The following is a 21,703-nucleotide window of genomic DNA, read 5'->3' as shown; positions in this document are numbered from 1 at the left end:
TGGCTATATCAGATCTTCCTTTTGCTAGAAAGGCGTCATTGACACGATTCCTGGAGAAACGAAAAGACAGGTGGGTGCAGTGTCCTTCATATTGTGCACCACTGCTGTATAGTTATAAGTTAATTTGATATCGTCGCTTACGATAACACTCTAAGACTGTGGATTGGAATTACGCAGGTCCGCCTTCAGCCCGGTGGAGATCAATGCACGCGGGAGCGAAGAGGAGCCTGCCAGAATATCCAAGAGGCCTCGCTCAACGCCATCTTTGCCATCACCGGTTTAACAATCGCACTCGCACATCAGCATAATGCTAGTGGATTATGACAAAACATCAAACATATTGTGCTCTAATTTAATCTACCTGGATTCTAGCAGAGCGTGTACATAAGTTTTTTGGTGCCACCCAAATGCTACCGATAATAGCGGCATCATCTGTACTGTGAGCATTGTCAATTCTTTTACCAAAGAATCTCTCTTGTTGTATTGAAGAGATTGTCAATTGCTTTACAAAAATATACCCCTTCGAGAGGCACCTCCAGCCCTCCCTCTTCTATGTAAATGACACAATTCTTCATTTAAGCGTTGAACGCGCCTACCCTGTATTTTCAATATTTAAACGATGCAGAATTTTAAATGTTTATTTACAATTACAGGAAATTCAGGAAAACCTCATGTTCCAAGCCAGCTTTAAATATATCACGAGGCACTCATGGTAAATACATTAGTGAGACATCCTTGAGCTTGGAGCTAAAACCCTCACCTCACTTGTAGATTCGTGTCTCAATGAAAGCCTAACTTGTGTTGCAAGTTATATGGGCAATTGTAGGCTACCATGCCTGGGCTTCATCTCATCCACCTCAACTTACGCTAATTGTCTAATGACTTCCAAGCTCTGTATGCCTTCAACCATAGGCACCGAGCTCCTAACGGACACTTGACTTTGACATCAAACCTCTACGGAGATGAGGTTTTTTTGACACATGACTAACATGTTTTGTAGGGTGCCCTATTCGCAGTCTATTTACAATGCCTAGGTACTTGGCAATTTTTTGGAGGAAACACCATGCTATCTACATCATGGGTAATGGGTGGTCTGTGTATGAATATGTATGAGTGGTTGAGTATATGTATGTAGGAGTGACTGTGAGGAGAGCTCACCGTGAAAGTGTTGAAAAAATAATAATGAAAATACATTAGTGAGTCCATAATTAAAGACAACCACAAGATTTAAGGATTTTCAAACATTGTAGCCTGTCGAAAAGATTTCCAAATGTTTTTCAAGCGATTGAAGTGCAAGAGATGACTTTGGCAACTCTCTTGAACACATCCATAACCCTTTTTAGCATGTCACGCACATCTGCAAGCTCTCCATGCATAGCCATCCCTCTTTGATTCATGTAGATCTGGAACCTAGACTAAAGAATATTGATGTATAAAAATTAACATACTATAACATTAAATTTAACGATTTTCATATGTCATGAAGCATCTAAGATGTGGCAACAAAGAAACCTATAAATTATTTTGATTGCCTATATCATAAGATATTATGAAAATATGCATGATGTAAGGATGCCATAAGTAGACAATTTTGGATTGAGACTATGGGTGATTTAAATTGCATGCACATTTGCAACACACTAAGGAGATATCAGCATGAGGGTTTATACTTGTAATTTAATGATCATCGATCTTATGTGGGATTAAAAACTTGTTTCAATATGTGGTTATTCTATTTTAGGGTGTTTGATGTGAATCAAATGAAAGCAACATAATACATTGCAGTATTGACCTCATGAATCATAACTAAATGCTAAAAGAAGCACATGCAAAGAGAAGAAGTAGAATGAGGGAAGACCAAGCATGTGAATATGTACGTACAAAGAGTGATAATGTGTTAGATGATTTATTGTCTTACATGATACATGCATATTTGATAGTGCTCCAAGGATGAACGAAGAAGAGGATCTTCCAAGAGATGGAGAGTAGTTAAAAGCATGGCCCATGAGTCTAAAGGAGGCTCAACTTAGTGATGAGGCAAATAAGATATTATATAGAGGGTTTAGCACATATTTTCTCATTATAATTCTTCTCATATTGAATCCGTAAGCTACTAATGCTCTAACATAAGTGTTACCTCTGTTTTCTCATAGGAGACATTATTGTATTGTAACAAAAGCTTTTTTTAGACATATTTAATCCAACTTTCTATTTTTATTTTTGCATAATTTTCTTCTTACATTTCTTCCGAAAGGTAACACTACAAGGCATAGGCCATTTTCCGACGGAAATACCGACGCTTTTTACATTAAAAATTTTTTTTTTCATGGGCGCAAAGGTCGCTATAAAAGTCGTTAAAATCGTCGGAAAAGGAGCGTTGCTATAAACCGTCGCTATATAGCGACGCTGTTAATCGTCACTATATAGCAACGATAAAAACGTCGCTATATAGCGACTCTGTTAATCGTCGCTATATAGCGACACTGGTAAACGTCGCTATATAGCGACGATTAACAGAAGTAAAAAAAAAGGGTTAGTGGGGCTAAACAGGGCTTCCTTTTGGCCCTGTTTAGCCCCACTAATCCTTTTTTTTTTTTTTGTAATTACAAAAGAAAGTTTTTTATAACAAAATTTCCCTTACTTGCAGGGTGATACAAAATTGTTCTTGTGAACGATGAGGAAGAAATGCATATACATATACAACTGTGTTTGTAACAAAATTACCCTGTGAAAGGGCGATACAAAATTGCTCTAACGAGCGGATATACAAAATGCTACTACCACTACTAATCCGAATCCGAATCCGAATCGTCTTGTTGGCCTGTTCCCTGGTCCTCGGCACCTGCATCTTCTCCCTCGTCCCCGACACCTGCGTCTTCTCCCTCGTCCTCGGCACCTGCGTCCGATCCTTGCCCCTGTTGATCGCTCGTCTCTGATGATGGGACGCTTGAGCTTTGACCCTAAGAGTGAACCATATAAATCAAAAATTAGATTGGAACTTAAATTAAAAAGTGAGATTACAAGTAGGAGTAAACTTATACCGTGCGAGCAGCCACCTCAACCCAATCGCCTGTCGCTCCCATTGCCTCTTGCTCAATGAACCACGGCTTGGTTCCTATCCGAAATGCGCGCCGCGTCTCTGCATCCGTAGGAAGACGACCCATCGCAGCTTGCTGTGGATCCAATTTACGAGAGTTAGAGTTAGCTAAAGTGCATGTAATATGTAAGTAAAACAAATAGAACAATACATTAAATGGAAAGAAGTAAACTTACCACGGTTGCCTCGAACGCATACCGTCCGCCTGCACCAAAGTGCGAAGTACCTACGATGTTCAGCCGTCTCTTCGTAGCCCTCCTCTGACCCTCGAACATTTCGGGATGGTCCCTATGTTGCTTCTTGAAGTACTTCCAATCAGCTTTGTCTGCCCAGCTGGGTTTAGCCAACCCCTTTGTAATGGAAGTACGCATGGTTGATCTGCGATGCTTTAGGACCAAACCCATGCGCTCGAGCATATAATTGTTATTAAACTCCACATTTGGCGGATTAGGATATCTTTGTTTTAACTCATCGATCACCGCCTGCTTCTTTTGGGCATCTTGATACCGCCAATCGATATTTATGCCGCTCTTGAAGTGATGACTCATCAACCGCCTCATGGCGGCCATCACTGCTTTGCCCTTTTTGTCTTCTATTATCTCTCCGGTAGATGTGATTTGATAGGAGAGATCCCCTGATGAGTAAGGGGGACTGACGGTAGCAGAGTCTGAAGGAGTGGAAGCTGCGCGACCGCTTCCGGATCGAGGAGTAGCTGTGGGAGTAGGAGAGGGAAAGGGACCTGACTGATACTGTGTCTCCGGACCAAGTGGAGACCTAAAGGAGCGTGAGTGTGCTGACTCGTCTACATCTCCTGAGTCAGCACAACATGAGCCGCCCATCCTACTCTTCCTTCCCTTGCAGGAGGCATGCGCAGGTGATGATCCCGCGGTCGAAGGGGCGTGAGGGGATGGCTGGGCAGTACGTCCACCCGTCGGTGTAGGGGAAGGAATTGCGGAGGTCCTCTGAGAGAGCAGAGAGAAGAATCTCGCTGCCTCCTCATCGCTCATCTGTGCTACAAACTCGTCGGGAGTCCCAACAAAGCCATGCGCGGCTAGCAAAGGAGTCCCCTGAGGGGTAGTCGCAGTGCTACGTGGAAGAGGGGTCGGACCAGGGGTAGTCACAGTGCTAGGACCGAGAGGAGTCGGACCAGGGGTAGTCCTCGGGGTAGTCGCCTGAGAGGAATCAAAGTCCTCTGGAGCATATAGATCGTGAGCTCTCCTCCTGCGAGGCTGTCCGTACTCGTCCGATGAGTGACGTGATCCCATGTCTAACATAGACACAAACACGAAAACAGAAAACAAAAAACAAACATGAGCATTCTCATAAGCATAGGCATAGGCAAGAAGAAAGAAGAGGGAAAGGAAAGAAGAGGGAAAGGAAAGAGGGAAAGAAGAGGGAAAGATAAGAGGGAAAGAAGATGTAAAGGAAAGAAAAGAATGAGAATGAGGAAATAGAGAATGAGAGAAGGGGGAAATAGAGAAGGGGAAAGAGATGAGGGAAAATAGAGAAGGAGAGAAGGGGGAAATGAGAGAAGGGGGAAATAGAGTGGGAAATAGAGAATGAGCTTATGCAGAAATAGAGAATGAGCTTATGCTTCTCTCATTCTCTATTTCCGCATAAGCTCACGCATAAGCATGAGCTTATGCAGAAACTTAAGCATAAGCTCATGCACATGCATGAGCATAAGCATGAGCTTATGCTTAAGCATAGGCATCGGAAATAGAGAAGGAGCTTATGCATAAAATAGAGAATGAGTTTCCGCATGCTTATGCTCATGCGGAAAAAGAGAAGGAGCTTATGCAGAAAAAGAGAAGGAGAGAAGCATAAGCTTCTCTCATTCTCTATTTCCGCATAAGCTCCTTCTCTTTTTCCGCATGAGCTTATGCTTATGCTCATGGGTGAGCATGAGCTTATGCTCATGTTTCCGCATATATGCGGAAATAGAGAAGGAGAGAAGCATAAGCTTCTCTCATTCTCTATTTCCGCATATGCTCACGCAAAAGAGAAAGAGAAAGAGCTTATGCGGAAAAAGAGAAAGAGCTTATGCGGAAACTCATTCTCTATTTCCGCATAAGCTCCTTCTCTTTTTCCGCATGAGCTTATGCTTATGCTCATGGGTGAGCATGAGCTTATGCTCATGTTTCCGCATATGCGGAAATAGAGAAGGAGAGAAGCATAAGCTTCTCTCATTCTCTATTTCCGCATATGCTCACGCAAAAGAGAAAGAGAAAGAGCTTATGCGGAAAAAGAGAAAGACCTTATGCGGAAACTCATTCTCTATTTCCGCATAAGCTCCTCTTTTTCCGCATGAGCTTATGCTTATGCTCATGGGTGAGCATGAGCTTATGCTCATGTTTTCGCATATGCGGAAATAGAGAAGGAGAGAAGCATAAGCTTCTCTCATTCTCTATTTTCGCATATGCTCACGCAAAAGAGAAAGAGAAAGAGCTTATGCGGAAAAAGAGAAAGAGCTTATGCGGAAACTCATTCTCTATTTCCGCATAAGCTCCTTCTCTTTTTTCGCATGAGCTTATGTTTATGCTCATGGGTGAGCATAAGCTTATGCTCATGTTTCGGCATATGCGGAAATAGAGAATGAGAGAAGCATAAGCTTCTCTCATTCTCTATTTCCGCATATGCTCACGCATATGCGGAAACTTACGCATAAGCTCATGCTCATGCATGAGCATAAGCTCATGCTTATGCTCATGCGGATATGGAGAAGGAGCTTATGCGGAAACTTGCGCATAAGCTCATGCTCATGCATGAGCATAAGCATGAGCTTATGCTTATGCATGAGCATAAGCATAAGCATAAGCATAAGCTCATGCTTATGCTCATGCGGAAATAGAGAAGGAGCTTATGCAGAAAGAGAGAAGGAGCTTATGCGGAAAAAGAGAATGAGAGAAGCATAAGCTTCTCTCATTCTCTATTTCCGCATAAGCTCTTGCGGAAACTTACGCATAAGCTCATGCTCATGTACAATGAGGGATTATGAGGAAATAGAGAATGAGAGAAGGGGGAAATAGAGAAGGAGCTTATGCGGAAATAGAGAAGGAGCTTATGCTCATGCGGAAATAGAGAAGGAGCTTATGCGGAAAGAGAGAAGGAGCTTATGCGGAAAAAGAGAATGAGAGAAGCATAAGCTTCTCTCATTCTCTATTTCCGCATAAGCTCTTGCGGAAACTTACGCATAAGCTCATGCTCATGCATGAGCATAAGCATGAGCTTATGCTCATGCGGATATAGAGAAGGAGCTTATGCGGAAAGAGAGAAGGAGCTCATGCGGAAAGAAAGAAGGAGCTTATGCTCATGCGGAAATAGAGAAGGAGCTTATGCGGAAACTTACGCATAAGCTCATGCTCATGCATGAGCATAAGCATGAGCTTATGCTTATGCTTATGCTTATGCATAAGCATAAGCATAATCTCATGCTTATGCTCATGCGGAAATAGAGAAGGAGCTTATGCGGAAATAGAGAAGGAGCTTATGCGGAAAAAGAGAATGAGAGAAGCATAAGCTTCTCTCATTCTCTATTTCAGCATAAGCTTATGCGGAAACTTGCACATAAGCTCATGCTCATGCATGAGCATAAGCATTAAGCTTCTCTCATTCTCTTTTTCCACATAAGCTCCTTCTGTCTTTCCGCATATACTCCTTCTCTATTTCTGCATGAGCATAAGCATGAGCTTATGCTTATGCTTATGCTTAAGCATGAGCATAAGCATGAGCTCATGCTTATGCTTATGCTTAAGCATAAGCATAAGCATAAGCTCATGCTTATGCTCATGCAGAAATAGAGAAGGAGCTAATTATGCGGAAAGACAGAAGGAGCTTATGCGGAAAAAGAGAATGAGAGAAGCATAAGCTTCTCTCATTCTCTATTTCCGCATAAGCTTATGCGGAAACTTGCGCATAAGCTCATGCTCATGAATGAGCATAAGCATGAGCTTATGCTTATGCTTATGCTTAAGCATAAGCATAAGCATAAGCTCATGCTTATGCGGATGCGGAAATAGAGAAGGAGCTTATGCGGAAAGAGAGAAGGAGCTTATGCGGAAAAAGAGAATGAGAGAAGCATAAGCTTCTCTCATTCTCTATTTCCGCATAAGCTCTTGCGGAAACTTACGCATAAGCTCATGCTCATGCATGAGCATAAGCATGAGCTTATGCTCAAGCGGATATAGAGAAGGAGCTTATGCGGAAAGAGAGAAGGAGCTCATGCGGAAAGAGAGAAGGAGCTTATGCTCATGCGGAAATAGAGAAGGAGCTTATGCGGAAAAAGAGAATGAGAGAAGCATAAGCTTCTCTCATTCTCTATTTCCGCATAAGCTTATGCGAAAACTTACGCATAAACTCATGCTCATGCATTAGCATAAGCATGAGCTTATGCTTATGCTTATGCTTATGCTTATGCATAAGCATAAGCATAAGCTCATGCGGAAATAGAGAAGGAGCTTATGCGGAAATAGAGAAGGAGCTTATGCGGAAAAAGAGAATGAGAGAAGCATAATCTTCTCTCATTCTCTATTTCCGCATAAGCTTATGCGGAAACTTGCGCATAAGCTCATGCTCATGCATGAGCATAAGCTCATGCTTATGCTCATGCGAAAACAGAGAAGGAGCTTATGCGAAAAGAGAGAAGGAGCTTATGCGAAAAAAGAGAATGAGAGAAGACTGGCGCATAAGCTTATGCGGAAAAAGAGAATGAGAGAAGCATAAGCTTCTCTCATTCTCTATTTCCGCATAAGCTTATGCGGAAACTTGCGCATAAGCTCATGCTCATGAATGAGCATAAGCATGAGCTTATGCTTATGCTTATGCTTAAGCATAAGCATAAGCATAAGCTCATGCTTATGCGGATGCGGAAATAGAGAAGGAGCTTATGCGGAAAGAGAGAAGGAGCTTATGCGGAAAAAGAGAATGAGAGAAGCATAAACTTATCTCATTCTCTATTTCTGCATAAGCTCTTGCGGAAACTTACGCATAAGCTCATGCTTATGCTCATGCGGATATAGAGAAGGAGCTTATGCGGAAAGAGAGAAGGAGCTCATGCGGAAAGAGAGAAGGAGCTTATGCTCATGCGGAAATAGAGAAGGAGGTTATGCGGAAAAAGAGAATGAGAGAAGCATAAGCTTCTCTCATTCTCTATTTCCGCATAAGCTTATGCGGAAACTTACGCATAAGCTCATGCTCATGCATGAGCATAAGCATGAGCTTATGCTTATGCTTATGCATAAGCATAAGCATAAGCTCATGCTTATGCTCATGCGAAAATAGAGAAGGAGCTTATGCAGAAATAGAGAAGGAGCTTATGCGGAAAAAGAGAATGAGAGAAGCATAAGCTTCTCTCATTCTCTATTTCCGCATAAGCTTATGCGGAAACTTGCACATAAGCTCATGCTCATGCGGAAATAGAGAAGGAGCTTATGCGGAAAGAGAGAAGGAGCTTATGCGGAAAAAAAGAATGACAGAAGCATAACCTTCTCTCATTCTGTATTTCCGCATAAGCTTATGCGGAAACTTGCGCATAAGCTCATGCTCATGAATGAGCATAAGCATGAGCTTATGCGGATGCGGAAAGAGAGAAGGAGCTTATGCGGAAAAAGAGAATGAGAGAAGCATAAGCTTCTCTCATTCTCTATTTCCGCATAAGCTTATGCGGAAACTTGCGCATAAGCTCATGCTCATGAATGAGCATAAGCATGAGCTTATGCTTATGCTTATGCTTATGCTTAAGCATAAGCATAAGCATAAGCTCATGCTTATGCGGATGCGGAAATAGAGAAGGAGCTTATGCGGAAAGAGAGAAGGAGCTTATGCGGAAATAGAGAATGAGAGAAGCTTCATTCTCTATTTCCGCATAAGCTTATGCGAAAACTTGCGCATAAGCTCATGCTCATGCTTATGCGGATGCGGAAATAGAGAAGGAGCTTATGCGGAAACTTGCGCATAAGCTCATGCTCATGCTTATGCGGATGCAGAAATAGAGAAGGAGCTTATGCGGAAAGAGAGAAGGAGCTTATGCGGAAAAAGAGAATGAGAGAAGCATAAGCTTCTCTCATTCTCTATTTCCGCATAAGCTTATGCGGAAACTTGCGCATAAGCTCATGCTCATGCATGAGCATAAGCATGAGCTTATGCTTATGCTTATGCTTAAGCATAAGCATAAGCATAAGCTCATGCTTATGCGGATGCGGAAATAGAGAAGGAGCTTATGCGGAAAGAGAGAAGGAGCTTATGCGGAAAAAGAGAATGAGAGAAGCATAAGCTTCTCTCATTCTCTATTTCCGCATAAGCTTATGCGGAAACTTACGCATAAGCTCATGCTCATGCATGAGCATAAGCATGAGCTTATGCTTATGCTTATGCATGAGCATAAGCATGAGCTCATGCTTATGCTCATGCGGAAAAAGCGCATGAGCTTATGCGGAAAGAGAGAAGGAGCTTATGCGGAAAAAGAGAATGAGAGAAGCATAAGCTTCTCTCATTCTCTATTTCCGCATAAGCTTATGCGGAAACTTACGCATAAGCTCATGCTCATGCATGAGCATAAGCATGAGCTTATGCTTATGCTTATGCTTATGCTTATGCTCATGCGGAAAAAGAGAAGGAGCTTATGCGGAAATAGAGAATGAGAGAAGCTTATGCTTCTCTCATTCTCTATTTCCGCATAAGCTTATGCGGAAACTTGCGCATAAGCTCATGCTCATGCGGAAATAGAGAAGGAGCTTATGCGGAAAGAGAGAAGGAGCTTATGTGGAAAAAGAGAATGAGAGAAGCATAAGCTTCTCTCATTCTCTATTTCCACATAAGCTTATGCGGAAACTTACGCATAAGCTCATGCTCATGCATGAGCATAAGCATGAGCTTATGCTTATGCTTATGCTTATGCATAAGCATAAGCATAAGCTCATGCTTATGCTCATGCGGAAAAAGAGAAGGAGCTTATGCTCATGCGGAAATAGAGAAGGAGCTTATGCGGGAAAAGAGAAGGAGGTTATGCGGAAAAAGAGAATGAGAGAAGCATAAGCTTCTCTCATTCTCTATTTCCGCATAAGCTTATGCGGAAACTTACGCATAAGCTCATGCTCATGCATGAGCATAAGCATGAGTTTATGCTCATGCTTATGCTTAAGCATAAGCATAAGCATAAGCATAAGCTCATGCTTATGCTCATGCGGAAATAGAGAAGGAGCTTATGCTCATGCGGAAAAAGATCTTATGCGAATGAGAGAAGGGGGAATGAGAGAAGCATAAGCATAAGAGAATAAGAGGGAAAGGAAATAGAGAATAAGGGGGAAAGGAAAGAGAGAAGGGAAAAGAGAGAGGGGGAAAGAGAGAAGGGGGAAAGAGAGGATAAGAGAAGAGGGAAAAAAGAGAAGGGGGAAAAATGAGAAAAAGAGAAGGGGGAAGAGAGGGTTCCTATGCCCATTAAGGCGCTAGCTGCAGGCCAATGCAAATAACAAAAAGCTTAAATGGAAAGAAGAGGAAGCACTTACCTGTAAAAGTATGTCCCGCTCGGTGTAGTGGACTGGGCCCACAAAAGAGAGAGTATGTCCCGCTCGGTGTAGTGGACTGGCCCTACAAAAGAGAGAAAACAACCCATTTTTTCAAATAAGATGTTAGTGGAAAGAGGAGATCACAAAAGCAACTTCTTGAAAGGAGACAAGGAAAGAGAAGATTGAGGAGACAAGGAAAGGAGGAGATTGAGGAGAAGAGAAGGAAGAGAAATACAGGAAGAAGAGGTGAGTTTCTTTCTTTCTTTCTTGAAATTTCGTTTTTTGTTTCAATCCTTTCTAATCAAGCATGAAAACTAGTTTAAAACTTTAGCAATACAAGTAGAAACACTCACAAAACCAAAGCTAACAAACAAACAACCTACATTGTTGAAAGAAACTCACCTCTTGAAGAACTTTCTTTCTGGAAACCAAAGAGGGAAAAAGGAGAGAGAGGGTGTACAAGAGGTAGGAGAAGGGTGAGGAGTGGGAAATAGAGTAGGAGGTTGCTTGGAATAGATGGGAGGTCAGTGAAAATAGGTGGGAGGAGATTTTGGGTTGCTTACTTGAGAGATTAGGAAAGCTTTGAGCAAAACGCCACGCGTTTCGGCGTTTCGGGTTTTAACCCACAGCGTCGCTATATAGCGACGCTTATTCGTCGCTATATAGCGACGTTTTTAATTTAAAGCGTCGCTATATAGCGACGTTTTAAATTAAAAACGTCGCTATATAGCGACGGAACAGAGCGTCGCTATATAGCGACGCTTACTGTTTATTTTTTGGTGTGGCCTCTTGTGAAGCTCAAACATGCTATGCCTATAATTGTCAATATCTCCTCTTACTACATAGCCTTACTATATAGGATTTTTTGTTTCAATCCTTACTATATAGCGATGTCATTCTTTTTATATAGCCTCAAGAGAAGCTCAAATTAAACATGCTATGCTCATAATTGTGTACATCTCCTCTTCATGCTTATGTTTTGGTTTTATAAGTGTAGATGGAAGGGACGAGTGGAAGCTCATCCGATGATGCACCAACGCCCGGGAGCACGAAGTGGCTTACGGAGAGGTTATATTGTCATTGCACTCATTGTAAGCGAGAAGTACGACATCAACGTCGTATTATTATGCGCCACTTGCGGATGTATGGGGAGGAGCCGGAACCAGTACCCCCCGTTGGTGTTGCACATGTTGATGGATCATCGGTAAGTCAAAGCTATTTAAGTTCGCAATCTTATTGTATACCCGGAATTAGAAGATCTTCTATTTACACGAATGAGCTTATGACAGGATGACGAGGGTGACGAGGGTACACATATACCTTCTAACTTTCAACAAGACTATAGTCTCCCGGATGACGACGAGGGTATGGTCGACATGATGGATTCCATTTTTAGGGGCACTACATCCCACGTACACGTGATGTCAGAGTCTGAGGTGAAAATACGAGAGTTGCAATCAACACAATTGTACGAGGGTGCCAGGATGTCTAAACTACGTGCTTGTCTCTCAATCTTGAATCTACAAGTACAGTATGGGTGGTCGGATACAAGTGTCTCGGCCTTAATGAGGTTAGCCCTTGCATTAATTTGATTGACTCATTATTTGGATATTGTTTGTTTTGAGAATCATCATTTGGATAGTGTCTTTGTCATAGGTTGCTCCAAAAGATGTTGCCTGCACCAAATACCATGCCCGCATCAAGAGATGAAGCGAAAAAGATGCTAACAATGGTGGGTATGGATTATGATACCATCCATGCTTGCCGTAATGATTGTATTCTCTTTCGTCGTGAGCATGGAGATTTGGCTAGTTATCCAAAGTGTGGGGAACAACGATATAGAGATGACTTGCAGGGTGAGAGGATACCGGTAAAGGTCTTAAGACACTTTCCCATCATTGCAAGAATACAACACATGTTTCGATGCAAATCCATAACGGAGTTGATGACATGGCATGCATCTCATCGGTCCACTGATCACACATTGAGGATTCCCGCAGATTGTGCGGCTTGGAAGCACATAGATAATCAGTGGCCGGACTTTGCGAGAGAGCCACGCAACTTACATCTTGGGCTAGCCATGGACGACGTGAATCCTTTCGGGTTACGCTCGACATCTTGGTCGACATGGCCCATAGTCGTGGTGAATTACAATATCCCACCATGGCTAACAATAAAAAAGGGACACCTCATGCTTGCACTACTTGTGCCAGGAAAGTACAAGGCAAAAAACATGGACGTGTACATGGCACCTTTGATAGAGGAGTTACAGATATTATGGAGAGGAGTGCAGGTCTTTGATATTTCCAGAGCTCCTAGGCATACCAATGATATTTTAGTCAGGGGTATCTTGATGTGGACCATGCATGACTACCCAGGATATGGAGAGTGCGCAGGTACGTGGTTATGTCTTTACATGTACAATGAGGGATTATGCTTTTTTTACTCTCTTTTGCACGCATGTCTTATACTAACATATTTATGCACGCGTGCAGGACTTGTTACAAGTGGGTACCATGCTTGTCCTGTTTGTGGACCCGCTTTGAAATCGCTTGCACGCTACTCCAAACACATGAGGAAAAATGTTTATGAAGGTCATGCTCGATACCTTCCGCTCGACCATCTCGCACGTGGAGGTCAGCTTGATCCACCACCATCATATTTGAAAGCAAGTGATTGGATTCAAGCTTGGAGGGAGAATGGAGAGGAACCTCCTCCTGGTATGAAGAGGCTATCGATCTTTCACGAGCTTCCTTATTGGGGTCAGTTACAAATCAATCATCTCTTGGATCCCATGCATATCTTTAAGAATGTGGGGGCTACCATTTGGCCACACTTGGTTGGTTCCAAGGACTTGAGAGGAGTGCGAGAAGACTTGCGTGCTATGAATAGGATGTCTCATTTGTGGCCCCAAGTGCATGCTTCAGGAAAATTTGTCCTCCTGAAAGCAACGTGGATCCTCTCTACGAGGGAGGAGGCAGCGATCAAGGCAGACATTGCCTCTTTTCAAACACCGACAGGGTACATGCGTTGCTTGAAAGGAGCATTTTCAAAGGACAATAAGCTTAGTGGCCTCAAGTCCCATGATTGGCACAAGGTCTTACAGGTATTCTAAGTAGAATTAGTGTACCGATAATAGTGATGCATTAGCATAATTATTATTATGTTATATTGTTGACATGATTTCATTGTTGCTTTGATAGTTCATCCTTCCAATTACAATAAAAGGGTGCTTACAAGAAGATGTTAGAAATGCTATATTCAAGATCTGTGGTATTGTGAGGTATGCTTACTATCAATTCGCATTATGTATTTTCTTCATGGACATGTGAAATAGGTGGATATCTCAAATATCTTACATATGCATGGACATGTGAAACAGGTGGATATCTCAAAAAGAGATCTCTATATCGAGCATCGAGAAGGCTAGGGTGGAATCCATCGAAGCCGTATGCTTGCTTGAGAAGCACTTTCCCTCAAGCATTATGACAACTCAAGTCCACTTACTTGTGCACATAGTTGATGAGGTGGCTATAGCAGGTACCGTTCATAATCGATGGATGTTTTTTCTCGAGCAGTTTATGAAAACTTTAAAGGGGTTTGTAAGACAAAGAGCAAGACTAGAAGCAAGCATGGCAGAGGGATGGCTTGTGCAAGAGTCATTAGTATATATCACAGAGTTTCTTACATCCACGGATCCTGATATGCCGCAAGCTTGGCACAACAAGGATGATGATCGCATCATTGGCGAGGTCCCCCAAGGAAAAGGGATTGAACGAAAGATGAGCGAAGAGCAAATGGAGAAATTCAATAAGTTTTCTATCCTCAATAGCCCTGAGATGCAGAAGTGGATTGAGAGATATGAAGTGGCCAAAGCAGAAAGAATAAATGCAAGGACGAGATTCAGAGTAATGTACAGGCGATCACAACCATATCCACGAGATCTGGCTCTTCTCCCTACTCACATGTCACTTGATTGGCTACAACTAGCTATACGTAAAGCCGAACGTGATGGAGAGACAATAAACGAGCGCGAGCGGGAGTTATCATCTGGATGTATGGTGCATGTAAGTTTCTTATCTCTTGATGTAATTAAGTAATTATTTGTGGCAATATATGCTATAAAATAGGTGCATCTTCATTGTTTTAATGCTGCTCTTTTACAGTACAAAAAGTACAGTGCATTATGGTCATATGGACGACATTTTCGCGTAGAACGCATCGATTCAAAGAGAGTCACGTATGATTGTGGAGTCATGGCTAACTTCACACAAGATAGCCAAGCAAGTGCTTCGGATACCAATCTTCTCTCCTCACAGTTGGATTATTGTGGAACCATACCATACGCGACATCTATGAAATTGATTTCAGACGATTTACTATTTTCATTCTTGATGTAAAATGGTTTAGAACTACTTACAACGGTCCCCATGCGACTGTGAGAAAAGATGGTAGCGGTCTCTTTGCAATAGACTCCACCAAACATTGGACCGATGAAAGTGATACTTTTGTTCTTCCCGAGCACTGTGAGCAGGTGCATACTAATGATTTAATTAGTCGAAGCTTTCGTTTTTTAAGTCCATTGATATATATATAATTGACGACATTTGGCACGTGATTTTTCATCTTCAATATAGGTGGTTTTTCATCCGGATCGTTCTGATCCAAGATGGTGGTACGTGATCCAAGTTGCACCACGAAGTAAGCAGATTTTTGAAGATCGAGATGTCGATATGGAGATGCCACTACCAATGCCGGATCCAATTGATGAATCTAGCGAAGAAGATGTAGATCACCATATGAGGCAAGAGGAAGATGCGCATAATGACATCGCACGGGAGGAGGATGGAGATCACGATATTGACGAGGAAGACAACAATCGTCAAGATCAATCACCACACTTAAGCTTAATTGAAGAAGATGATCAAATACTTTTAGGTGAACGTACGATGCTAGAGTACGATGATGATATAGGAGATCAACTCGGTATAGAGTTGGAGATAGACTTGCTTGGCGCCTTAGACTTGGCTCAAGATGAAACAGTTGATGTAAATGCTCTTATTTAATTTGATTTTTCTCATCTCAAACTTGGACATGAATATATGAGCTTCAAAGGCTTGATGTACATGCTCTCATTTTTTAATTCTCTATGAGCTCAAACATGTATGAAAATTTAAAAAATTTTGTCATTGGAAGAAAATAAATTTTAAGGCTAAAAAAAAAAAAAAACCTCTCTGTAAAACGTCACTATAATATATTGTCTCAGTGTCGCTATATAGCGACCTTTAAAAGTCGCTATATAGCGACTTTTACTAACGTCGCTATATAGCGACGCTTAGTAAAAGTCGCTATATAGCGACGATTTATGACACCTGATTTTTATACCGACGATTAACGCTAAGCGGGCGCTAATCGTCGCTACGTAAACGTCGCAATAGGATGCGTGTGTAGTAGTGTAACATGGTTTGAGAGGCTTAGAAAGAGTCAAATAAAGGTCTTGTGTAGTAGCATTAATTGGATATGAACTATAGCTCCATCCATTATTATTACCCAAATGTTTGGATGCACATGACCATGCCATAGCTTGTCCAAAATGTAGAGCACTATGATACAAGCAAGAGACATAAGGAGTTACCATAGCAAAGAACATATGCCTATTATACCTAGGCAAAAATACATATTTATTTTGCTTAATTGGCCCAACTCAGATGGGATGATCATGACCAATGCTTAATAAATTGCATGTTGAGCATCTTGACTCTAATGAAAAGGCATGGTGCCACATAGAGGACCAATGGCATGGTAAGGTGTCGTTCCACATTGAGAATCTCAATGTGGCACCATGCCACATCGAGGTTCTCAATGTGAAGGCATGTGGTGCCACATAGAGGACAAGTGGCCATAAGATGAGCCTTAAAAATTAGCCATGGATGGTGACAGGTGTTAATTCCTTTGGATGTCAATCAAGACCTTGTTCTATATGGTTAGTGATAATTGTGAACTACGATATTCCTAGTAATCATACGTTCATGTATGTATACTTGCACCATTGGTGGATGATCTTCATACTTCGTGAACTGATGTTGACTCTATGCCAACATGGACTTAAGTAGCACAGAATGTGTGTGTAGAGTAGCTGAAAAGCTCTGCTTGTACTTGCATAAGGCTAGGAATAATCTCTCTTAAGAATTCAACATGCATGTTCTACATGCAACTCCTACATCCATGTTCTACATACAAATCCTACATGCAAGTCCTACATGCATGTTCTACATACAAATCCTACATGCATGTTCTACATGCAAGTCCTACATGCAACTTCTACATACAACTCCTACATGCAAGTCATGTTCTACAAAAAACTCCTACATGCATGTTCTACATGCAACTCCTATATGCAACTCCTACATGCAAGTCCTACAATGTCATGCATAATGCAACTTCTATATGTACATCATAGATGCAAGCTCTACATGTAGAGAGAGAAATTCTTACAATTCCTACATGCAAAGAGAGAAACATAAATCACCCATAATGGAATGAAGCCCATATTCTTTGGGACATTGTGTTGAGTTCTACTTTGGTGTTCCATGCAATTGTCTCCAAGTGTCCATGCTCCCTTGCACTTCATGTCCAAAAGCATGTCCTAACCTTGCCTCTTACTCCCTTCTCCTCCAACCTTGCCTCCTCTCCCTCTCCTCTAACCTTGCACCTCCTGCTCTCCCTTTCCTCCTCCCTTCTTCCTCTCCCCCTCCTATGCTTCCCCTCAACCCTTACTCTCTTAGTCTAGTTCTTCAACCCTTGACCTCCACGACCTATGAGGGAGATGAGTTCTCCACCATGTACTCTGCTATGTTGGATTCTCCTTCTAACCCTAAAATCGCTTCTAACCTTGAAACCCCTTCTAAATCTTGGACCCCCTTCTGAACCCTAGACCCCCTTCTAAATCTTGAACCTCCCTCTTCTAAAACTTTCAACCCCCAATGGAGGAAGAAGCTTCCATTACCATGACCATGTTGATGAACATTTCTTTCACACATGCATGTGCAACTTTTGCTTCCCATACTTAAGCCTACGTCTCTCACTAGAATACGACCCAAGGTCCTCATCCACACTTATACTATAATGATGACATCGATATATCTATAGGTGACAAAAAACCTCCGAACCCTCCATACTTAGAACACCTTGCTCTTTTGGCAAAAGTCGTGGGAAAGAGCCAACATTTGGCGCCATTGTCAGGGAGACTAGCATCTGAAGTAACAAGTAGACATATGCAAGTATGTGGTGTAAAGAACAAACTACCATCAACTATCACAAATATATCACTCAAGGGCTAGGAGAGTAAAGAAGAATTCCCAACTCTAGTTTCTATCCGTAAAGTTTTCACCATCCACCCCCTCCACCCCCCTTTCCAGCTCCCCCACCCCTTCACCCCCCTCCACCCTCCACCCACCCCCACCCCCCTCCTCCACCCCACTACCCCCCTCCACCACCCCCCCCCTCTCCTCCCCTCCCTTCCCCCCTTCCCACTTGAGTTTTCACTTTTTTCAAATATATAATAACTTCTTCCTCCTTCTTTTCTCTCATAGTCTAGTGGCTCAAACTTGGTGTTATCCTACACGAGATCAATCATGGAAGTCACCCCTCTCTTTGAAGCTCTGATCCTTTGGGATGTATCGTCCCTTGGACTCTCCCAAACTCACCTTTGAAAACAACTAAGTCCCAAAGCCTGCTCACAGCCATCCAATCTCAACGGGATCTCCCTACAGGCCTTAGATCCAAGGGTTTAAACACAACCATTAGATACTCCCTTTAAATACCAACCATCGACCTAGGATGGGACCTTAAAAACTAACCAACCCTTAACTACTCTTCTCCACCTCTCAGAATAGCGAGAGTTAGCCTTTAGGTTATGTAGACTCCATGCGGTGTAAAAGGATTGGCCACTCGACCACCGGTGCCTCACAAAATCAACCCCTAAATATTTCATCGCAATTCCAGTTGTGCATAGTCCACCTGACGACGATCAAGCCCGCAACCTCCCGATATGCACACAGGAAATCTATGCAATGGGCTACATGTACATATTGACCTAGAAGGCACACCGGTTTGTTTTAATGTTACGACACAATGCTAGGGTCAAACAAATCCCGGTCAAAAGGTTGGCTCATCGAGTAGACCCTAGGTCAAGCCTCAACCTTTGGGAATATTCCTTGGTTCTATCTATAGATTTTGATTTGGATGAGACTCAAACATGGGATCGGTTGTTCGAGGCATGTTAAGTGTCTTGCTTGTGCATGGGCTAGTTTTACTGTTACCTCCCTTGGGCTATCCTCAACGAAAAATGCACACAGACCTTCATCACCCACACAATGGCACTGCTTTCCTCACAGAATTTACCCCGCCCTCCCTCTCCACTCACATGACTCGCTAAGGACCACACTTTGACTTAGTAGACAAACAAAGCCTCAAATCCATGAGTCGACAACAACAAACCCATGGCTCATCACTCAAAAGCATACACCATGCAAACAGCCGCTCCTTCGACAGAGAGACTTGGGATGAAGCAAGAGATTAACACCAGTGAAGGAAGTCCAGAAATAATGTGAGATCCAAGCCTTCCACAAGTTACAAAATCTCTTGGCTCCACACACACACCGTATGTCTCCTCACTGGACATACAGCTCTTATGTGGTCGCCTCTCCAACATGATCAGCCACTCCCACAGGCCCGTGTTCCTTCTTGTTCACAAGCTTTGGTGCTTCTCTATCTCCTGGCATCTCATCTTGCTCAATTCTTCTCAAGTGCAACTAGCCCACGACGTCTCTATTCCATGTTTCACTCAGCTTCGCTAGCTAAACTGCTTTCCTCTGTGTTGCATGCCTTTATCGATGATGATGGTCAAGGGCCGTTGATCTGATCTTTTGCTTGTTGGATCATGGTCACACGTCCTCCCTTGGCTTGCCATCGGACTTCCATAGTGATTGTTGGTATGTAGCCATGTGTCGTGCATCAAGGGGTGAGTGGGCAACATGCTCCAGTCCCTTATGTACATTGTACACGACCACGTCCCGCTTGCCATATGCTGTCAGCTCCTGGGTCAATCTATGCCCACCATGTACGCTCGGTGCATTTGCCTCGAGTCCTGCACTAAAGTTCCCCAACAATAGGAGCTCTTGGATGCAATCCGTTGTCTTCATGGCCGTTGTGATAGTTGGTTAGCCATCTACCTCGTGCTTTACGATCCATTGGCCCATCCACCATGTATCACCTTGTGGGGCACATGTGCCCCCATGCCATGCCATCTTTGCTAACTCATCTGCCACCTGTGCACCTGACCACTCTGCATGTCTACCACTTGCTTTGCTGGCATACCACATGGCCGTTGTTGCTCTAATGCAATGTCCAACATGCATGGACCAATTACAATCATGTACCCCAAGTCTCCCATGAGGACGCACACATCTAACAGGCCTAGCACCTACACCAAAGGATGGCCCTGCTGGATTGCATGCAACCATTATAACGACCCAAGCACTATGTGCATAGGAGATGAGAGAAACCCAATCATGCAAGCACTAATCTTCAAATAGTCCACTACCGATTTCATGAAGCTGCATACCTGAGTAAATAAGGTTGAAAGGCTCAGAGCTGCCAGGAGTAGATAAGAGCATGAAGAGTAAAAGAACAAAGAAGTTGAATGTGCAACCATATTTGACAACCTTCGTCAACCCGCAAAAAATCACAAATATGCAAAGGAGGCCGCAGCCACGTTTTCCCAAGGTTTTAAAACATTTAGAAAAAAATCCACTTCATCATATACATTTCTACCCCTCTGAAATTCTAAGTGTATAAGCCTTTTCTTTTTCCATTTCCCCCGCTTTCCTCTTTCTCTCCAAGGCACTCCAAGGCATTTTAGCCTCTCCAAATTTAAAGACGAGGATTGAAGACCAAGTCGAGAAGTTTGAGAGTGGGACTGAAGAATTATAACTTGTTGGCACGCAACGAGAGCAGGTTCGAATTCAAAAGACAAATCCAAGAGCAAATTCTAGGGACGTGGCAATCATATTTTTCTCTCGACAAAGCTTTTGCTTTATAAAAATATGGAAAACTTGCATTTGAAAATGTCAACTCCAAAAAGGGATGAAATGGTTACCGAGAGCGAGGAAAGGGCAAGAAAAGGAAAAGCTATTGCTGGAGAGGAAATACATGAGTAAGTACAAAATGAAACTCACGAGGATGACATGGAAATGGAAGACTTAGATTACGGTTATTATGGAATTCTATTTATAGAATTCACTAAACTTGAAACTCAAACACAAAATATGGAAGCACAGTTAGGACTTATTCGTAATACTTTGAAAATCCTAGCTAAAGCCATAATCAAGTTAGCCATGGTAACTCCTATGGAAAAATCATCAACTCCTCCTAATCAAGTTGAGAGGTCCACCTCTCAACTTAGAGAAACCTCTAACATTCTTAAGGACTTGAAACTGCCAATTTTCAAAGGGGAAGAAAAGGAGCATAATAAAGATGCGATTAATATGTTCTTGCAAAATGGCAAGACTTCCATCGACTCAAGAATACCCCTCCCGAAAATCAAGTCATGGAAGCAAGTCTTTCCCTTGGAAACAAGGCCTATATATGGTGGATGAGCCTTAGAGAAATGATAGAATTCCTAGGTATTGGGCTGAGTTTGAACAAGCCTTCTTAAAAGAGTTTTTACCAAAAAATGAGTTAGAAAGAGCATGGGAGGCTTGGGACAATTGCACTATGGGTAAAAACATTCTAGTCCAGTATATAGCAAATTATAGGGAGGCAGTCCTTAGGCTGAAAGGAATTGATGAATTCCAGAAGATAAGGGGTTTCATGAGAGGTCTCAAAGACACTTATCAGGTTGAGGTGAAAATAAATTCTCCCAAAACCTTTGAGGAAGCAATTAAGTATGCCCAAATCTTGGGGTGCCAACTCAATATGTAATATGTTTTTACCCTCGTCTAAAATTTAGGGTATGGGGGGACACGGTCTATATAGAATATGCATGAATTTCCTTTTAAATATTCAAATATGCAAGGGAAAAATATGAGAATTTTATGTCCCC

Source organism: Dipteris shenzhenensis, chromosome 2 (assembly GCF_047967505.1).
Source record: "Dipteris shenzhenensis isolate YYH24624 ecotype China chromosome 2, Dip_SZ_1.0, whole genome shotgun sequence".
NCBI classification, from domain to species: Eukaryota; Viridiplantae; Streptophyta; class Polypodiopsida; order Gleicheniales; family Dipteridaceae; genus Dipteris; species Dipteris shenzhenensis.
The sequence above is the reverse complement of the archived record's forward strand: the minus strand, read 5'-3'. Positions refer to the sequence as shown.